The sequence below is a fragment of the Amblyomma maculatum genome, chromosome 4 (assembly GCF_055883805.1).
Source record: "Amblyomma maculatum isolate TAMU_Amacu chromosome 4, ASM5588380v1, whole genome shotgun sequence".
Classification (NCBI taxonomy): Eukaryota; Metazoa; Arthropoda; class Arachnida; order Ixodida; family Ixodidae; genus Amblyomma; species Amblyomma maculatum.
This window is the reverse complement of record NC_139347.1, coordinates 86,767,741-86,774,284: the sequence shown is the minus strand read 5'-3', so window position 1 is coordinate 86,774,284 and position 6,544 is coordinate 86,767,741.

Genomic DNA, 6,544 nt, shown 5'->3' with positions numbered 1-6,544 from the left:
AGTATATTTATATTTTTTTAGCCCTACCCGGTGACTTCGCACATTCCCATATTATGTATCTAGAGATCCCCTTTCCTTACATAATGAACATAGGTCTGATCGTATTTCTGGGCCATATATGGTTGACAAGAACTGGGTTCGGGTAATTATTTGTCTGTAGCTTTCTCCATGCTACTGCTTCCTCTTTGCCTAACATGGGGTCCTGGTGGGTGGTAGGACCCTCCTACTCAGTCTGTAGTGCATTGTTATTTCGCTATAGTTAGGCGCATCCGCTGAAGCCTCCGAAACACTGGCCTTTTCCTACTCAATATCGACCAACGCTTGGGGAATAAAAAAAGAGTAGACCGTATACTCCAGAGGTGAAGATGCAACATAGTTTTTATTCGCATGTGATGAACATACCATCTTATTTACAACGGCGCTCACGACGACGATCGGTGCGCAACTACAATCCACAACGGCGTGCACATTGGAAGCGTGATCAACACGCGGCACAATTAGCGACACAGGGAGACGATGGGCGTATACAGGGAATGGCTCGGCAGTACGATTGCGCTCGACTTCGCACGGCGTTATGTGTACCTGCACAACAGTCCACACACACCACTCACTTGGGCACGCGTTCTTACGAAAAACTTTCTAGTAGCAGTCGTGTAATGTGTAATGCATGTAATGTTTGTCTGCAAAAAACAAAAAAACAAAACAAAAAAAAAAAAAACAAAAGTATCGATATTTGCACTACCTACAGCCTGCGTTGTGCTGCCCAGAGTTTTTAAAACTGAGAGAAGCCAACAGTTGGCTATACATTCATTTGTATTATGTAATGAGTTCCTCCTTTCTCTGCACTCGTCTGCTCGAGGGCTTTCAGAAGTGCTTTCTGCGTGTTAAACTGAATTGACTGTACCATCACATGCGCAGGGCCTCGCTCTAAGGCCTGTAAAGCACATGCATTCAAAAAGACTGCTGGACAACCATCATAAAACAAATTGAAGACGAGGAAATGACGTAGCAATGAATTCTATAACGATAACACAAAACATGCAATTAAGGGATGTGACTGCTACTAGAGATAGTGAATGACAGCATATCTCAGTACCCCAAAAAACTCTTGAAATAAAGCACTCTCGTTGTGACCACTGTTAACAGTGCTGAGCTCGGCATCAAATTTGGTTGCAGCGAACGAAAAATGTTTCGTGCACAAGTGCTATGCCATGAGTGCCAGATTCCCTGGACGACCTTTAAGTAACGGCAAGCCCCCTTTTTGTGTTAAGGAACTGAAAACGAGGCTGCCTAATTTTATGCTCCTGCTCGACCTATAACAAGAAATATTTGCGTTCCACCCGAGAAGCGGGAGCGAAGAGAGAGGATACTAATTTTAGCAAATGAAGTTACAACAACTATTACGCGAATTAAAAGTACTGACGTCACGCAAACTTGCATTTCCAGTCAATTTGGTGATTTTGTTTTTCAAGTCAATGACCTCCACATGTAGAGGTCCAATGGCGTTTTGTGGTGTGCGGTATGTGGAATTCAGTGTCCGCATACAGCATACAGGCTGTCAGGGACACTGTATTGAAGGGCTCTGGATTCATTTAGACAACCTGGAATTCCTAAACGAGAGCTCACATCTCTTTTACATCACACACCACATGCCGACACTGGCGGTGAATTGAGAGTATTTTATTCCCTTCACATATAGCACAAGCGGCCAAATAAATTGAAAGCGCTAGTGCGTTATGAACGCAAATTAGCCAGGCGGTTTAAACCGGTAATTGACAGCGTCTATGCTTGCGTGGAATCTGGAACAAAACTGGCTTCGGGAACGTACCCGAGTGGCAACAACGGTATTTCGAGCGAGAAAAACGAATGCTTCATAACAGCACAAGCAGAACGCAAATAGCAGGACGGCGCTCGACAGCGCGTGCAATGTTCTCGTCTATATTCCTCCAATTTCGAGCCGTGTTTATCCATATTTGTGTGCATGTCATCAAGAGAGGTGCACCGGCCGTTTCTTAAATGTTCACTCTCACTGAACTCATGTATATTCATGCATACCATTGCGGCTCGTGAGAAACTGCCATGGAGCTACAGCTCGATGGCTGTGGCGCCTTTGACGGATTCATTGACGTTGCAGGCACGACAAACACCACCAGGTCGGTGAACTAATGCCCCTTAAGACCGCACATGGGGTAGCGTAGTTCCTTGTGTCTCGCGTATCGAAAACCGCGTGGAGGTTCCCCGGAAAAACATGGAGACGTGCTCGTTTGGCTCGTTTTAAGTCAGCGTTGCAAGGCTTCTCTCGTCTGTCAGTGTTCACAAGCCTACCCACAAGCTATCGGAGAAAGTCGCTCTATGTTGGTAAGGTGGCTTCAACAGTTTGAAGTCAGGTTCTAGCAATGTTCTGGACAGCAAAGTAGACGTTTAAGAGCGCCTCGTACTATATTCAGGGTGCTTCCACGGCTTCGTTATGTTAGACACGTCTAGCGTTTTTGCCTTACAGACGCCGCTTCTACAAAGCCATGAAGGCATCAAAGATACCACAGCGAGCGAGGTCGTAGCGCTGTTTCAACATCTGAAAGCGGGGAAGAGGGAGGGGGGGGGGGGGGGGGTTGTGCCATTACCACTGCTCGTTTGGAACACAACGCTCACAACGCTTTCGGACAGAGATCTGCACAACTGAAGGGCGGCGACGTTTTCTAAAATAGTTGTGAGGCTCCCGCGGCTCTCGTGGTTCTCAATCGCAATCAGCTTTTAATTTTTTGTTTGTTCGTATTCTAAAAGCCGATGAGAACATGAGGCTAGGACCAGGGAGACCAAGTTGCCGGCGGGCCAAGCTGCACTACATAATAACCGCAGATCATAGCGAAGCTTCTGAACTCAAGTGTAATTAAAGAACATCCGCCGCTTACAACACTAGTAGGACGTGATGACATCGTGAAAATATGACGCCAGAAATATGTCGACGACATCCTGGGCGCGAATTCGAAAGGTAAAAACCTCAGGCTGCATTTTCCGGGATTTTAGTGGGCCTTAGTAAATTCTCGAGGGAAAAGAGTAAACGAATTCAGGGAAATGAAGGGCTCGTTGTGAAATACATACAAAGGGAGTAAGCAGCCTGTAAAACCACGAATAGGGAATTCTTTTCAGCTGCTGATCGATGAGAAATAATAATGCGATCATGAAGATTTAGTGATCATAAAGTAAAAAAAAATGAACAACACCACGCTACCGCTGGGGTCCGAACGCACGACCTGTGAATTTCATGCCCGGTACTCTATCAACTGGGCGACGGCGACGGCTGTTCAATATTCTATTTTCCTAGAGCTCTTGTGTTGCGTGTAATACAGGACGTACTACGCTTGACGCTAAGGACGAAGGTGGCGCTCGTCAACTCTCTCAATGCCAAAGTGTTCAAATTATTGGTAGAGCAGCGGATGCAAAATTTAGAGTGCATGGTTCAGATCTCACCGGAGGCATGTGCTTTTTTCTTTTTTTTTTATCTTCTACTTTGCCATAAATTATCTCCATGACTGCCTTACTATTTCACACTGATTCACACACACACACAAAAAAAGAAAGAGAAACCTCTGCGCTTTCCTTGGTATCAGCGGCTGTTGGCTCCCTTCGTATCGAATGAATGCATATTAAATGAATGCAACGCGGCAAAAATTAATGAAAAATGAGAGAATGAAATCAGAGTATGAATGAACATCTCTTCCTAGAATCAGCGCAACATGACACTTCGGCACAGTGCACACCAAAGCTTCGAAATCTGAATATATTATCATACTATTAGATCTATGCTGCTTATCGCGAGATTCAATTTCACAGGAACAAATAAACAGGCATGCGTAAGAGTGAGTGAAGCAGTTCGGAAAAGTTTAAATCACCACGTTGTACACATGAATTGCTGTCGTGACAAGTGCGGCGAGTTCGGCATGGGATAAGGGGCAACCGAAAATATTCGCATACTAGGGCCAATCGTCAAACAAATTCCGACGCACAACTAGTTACTTGCCTTAAACAAACAAAAACACTGAACTCTGCTGACGCGTAATTTATTGGCAGGCAGTGAGAATTAAAGCTTCGAAGTGCTGCTAGCAGCCAATCATTGTTGTTTTATGTAACAGAAATAATCCGCTGATTGTCTTCAGACATATGAAAATTGGTAGCTCAATATACGTCAGATTATATCACAAAATCTTTCGCTCTTTTTTTAATACTGGCATGCGTAACAGTGGGTTCTGTACACGGCAGGTTGCCCATTTTGTGCGAAAATGCGTGACCAGGGTTCGTATTCCAAGTTGTCATCGTTATCAGAAGTGCCATCTCTCTGACCTCCAGTCTTATGATTGGTGTAAATACCGGAGCTGGTTGTTACAGCCACTTCCGGTTCCGACATTTCCGCAAATCATATGACTCACCGTCGGTGAGATAACACTTCCGAAAACGACGCTAACTCGGAATATGGACCCAGTATTCTGCACTAGTCATTGAACACTGAGACTGTCATGGTTGCCTTATGCTAATACGAGCGCCAAGCGCGAATTTCATTACATATACATTGTCAATTTAGTTATTTCTCTTCACCTCGCTGGCAGACAGCGGCCAATTTTCACAAATGACAGACGGTACATCAAAGGGAGTTGGTTGCGTCCACTCGCGAGGAGGTCACAGGCAGTAAGGAGTGTAAAGTTCACGACACGTCTTGACAGGCACTTGGCGAGGCTTAAAAGTAAACACAATTTTCTTTTTACTTTCCCTTCGGAACACTCCAACGGCGACAGCTCGAGCGACAGGCAAAAGGCTCGAGTCCCGCCTCGGAATGTGCGCGCTGGCATGCGTGATCACATTGATATACACAGGCTCGTCTATGTACAACATGAAAGAGGGTAACGTGGTGTGCTTTGGCTGCCGCCACATACGGGAGAAGAACACGTAACATGCAACGTCTAACAGAGCAGACTCAGTGCGGGAACTCCCCGTTCACCGGCTTGCCGAGTCGCACACTCGGCACTCACAAAGGGGAAGGCGCTGCGATCGAATTTCGCTCAGATTCAGAAGAAATCTCAACGGACACTAGGCTGAAGGGAGCTATAGAAGAAACATGAAACGACGACCCGTTTGTTTCGTTTGGTCGAGATTTGTTTTCTTTTTCACCTTGCCGTCTCCTGCAGAAAGAGGCGGCTTAATTAACCTTCGGATTTTCTGCGTCTACCGATCGGCAAGCTTTTCCGGAGCAAGATTCGAAACGCAGCGCCTTAAGTTCTGGAAAGCACCGCAGAGTAGATGTTCGTTTTCTCGCAGCTACGACAGTTTGTTCATGAAAACATCGATGGGGACCACCAAACGTCGGTAATGGTCGTGAGGAGAGACGGCTACGAAGCGATTGCGGCGCGTTCTCCATGGCCGCTGCAGGACTTCGGCTCTGGCAGAGCCACATCCACGGAATCCTGCGACGGAGAGCACATACACAAAAAAGTGAGCTTTCTATTCAGGATCACGACATAAATTAGGCAGCTTACTCGTGACGACAGCAAGATTCATTGATTTAGCGCTCTCATTCAGATATATTTAAATATATCGCATAACAAGCGCCGTGTTTTCACAAGATATCGTGTTATTAACAACATTGACCTCCGGGGTATCCGATCCTGTCGGCTGCGCCAGAATCCTGAAGAGGATAAGAACATTGTAGAAAAAAAGAACATGACAGGGTCCTTTCACTGTACGATTAGAAAGAACACTCCACTCAGCCTTCCGCGTCTTAAAAAGATGGCCATTGGCCCTCTCAGAAACATGTTGAAACTGCTAAAAATCATTTGATAAAGAGAATTCAAGTAATAGAGAGGACAAAATCAGTCTTAAACAATAAAAGAAGTTTTGTTTTGCTTTCTGCGCTCGGTGATTTGATCCCAAAGACGCCAGGAGGTATAAGATGCTAATGGCCATAACAGAGCGATAAATGTGCAGTTTAGGAGCAAGTCCTTCGCACGACGGAACTACCCGAGAATTTTCTGCGGGACTAGTTAGTTTCACATGTCAGTAAACGGAAAACAGACCCAGGAAAGAAGAATTGATGGAACTCTCAAGCTTAGCAGACGCGAAGCGCCTTTTACACCACCTTTTCATTCAGCGAATATTTTTATAATTTTCTGCTGTCTGCCTCAGCGCCTTTAACACCACCTTTTCATTCCGAGAATACTTTGTTTAACATGGCTTTTGGAGAAAGTAAGGAGCAGTATCTAGCGTCTCAATGGACACCTATACTTGTGAAAGGTGCACACTTTGTCGGCTCGAATCCCAATCTCAAATTAGCCTCCTATTCAGGGGATTGATGCTAAATGGAAAGTGAAATATATGACACCACTTTGAATGTTGCACAAAGTACGGTGGTGTCATCATTTTGATGCGAAATCATGAGCGTATTTTTCTCTTTCCACTTTCACTCCCACCTTCCTTCCCTCCCTTACGGCGCGGGTCGGGTGCCCATAGAAACAAGTGTGGCAGGTACTGCGCCTTCTCCCCTTTCTGTGAAACAATA